The 794-nt window shown below is 38.2% G+C and overlaps 1 long non-coding RNA gene across 1 annotated transcript; it reads left to right on the top strand.

Moving 5' to 3' along the window:
• The first annotated feature begins 318 nt into the window (after positions 1-318).
• On the top strand, positions 319-649 carry LOC144641172 (uncharacterized). The gene is made up of 2 exons (XR_013568513.1): positions 319-406; positions 452-649. It is a non-coding gene; the product is annotated as an uncharacterized LOC144641172 (long non-coding RNA).
• Positions 650-794: the final 145 nt, after the last annotated feature.

Raw genomic sequence — 794 nt, 5'->3', positions numbered from 1 at the left:
GCGTGACATTACACACGTGCATCATGTTTTGTCCGAAGATCGCCTGATCGCAGGTTATGTTTGTGATTCGGCGGGACCGAGCTAACTTCTTAAAGTTAAGAAGGAAAACACTTAAGAAACTTCCTCGCAATGCTCGTCTTTAATCTGATGTGGTCGAAGAGTCGAAAATATGCGACAGTTATTTTACATCTGCAGCGAATTCTGCTTTCGATGTCAGCGAGATCTTTCCGTGAATGTTTTGCGAACGCACTGTTTTATACCATTATGAACTTGGAACTTTCGGTAAGTAATAAAGATTTTATCATTTGGAAATGTTTCGGCGTCCTTCTAATAAGCTAGACTAGTTCTTAAACTAGCTGTGTATCATTTCTCGTCCAATTTTTTGCTCAAAGCACATGTTTCGGTCGTAATGCCTTCTCGATGTCGGCGCGAAATGAGTTATGATTTAAAGCTTTTATTTACTTGGCAAAAATTTTCATCTTTTAAAATAAGTTCACAAGGTGGATGTTTTGATCAAACGTCTTAGTTTAGTAAACCAGTCGATAGTTTGAACGTTTTAGTTGTTTATGTTGTTTAGCCAATTCGTTAGTTCGCTCGTTAGAGTCGTTTTAAAAAGTCGTTAGGCACTTCGTTAGAATGTTCTCGCAAATCGTTAGATATTTTTGCTTGAGCGTTAAACTCGTTAGAAAAGTCGTTAGAGCGTTAGGAAAAGTCGTTAGTTACTCGTTCGTTAGACGTTAGTTTTTGCCCGTTTAACGAATTATCGTTAAAGTACGTTTTCCCGTGCAAGGTCA

The sequence above is a fragment of the Oculina patagonica genome, unplaced genomic scaffold (assembly GCF_052425735.1).
Source record: "Oculina patagonica isolate OP01 unplaced genomic scaffold, crgOcupat unplaced725, whole genome shotgun sequence".
Taxonomy (NCBI): Eukaryota; Metazoa; Cnidaria; class Anthozoa; order Scleractinia; family Oculinidae; genus Oculina; species Oculina patagonica.
This window is presented reverse-complemented; position numbering and strand designations above follow the sequence as displayed.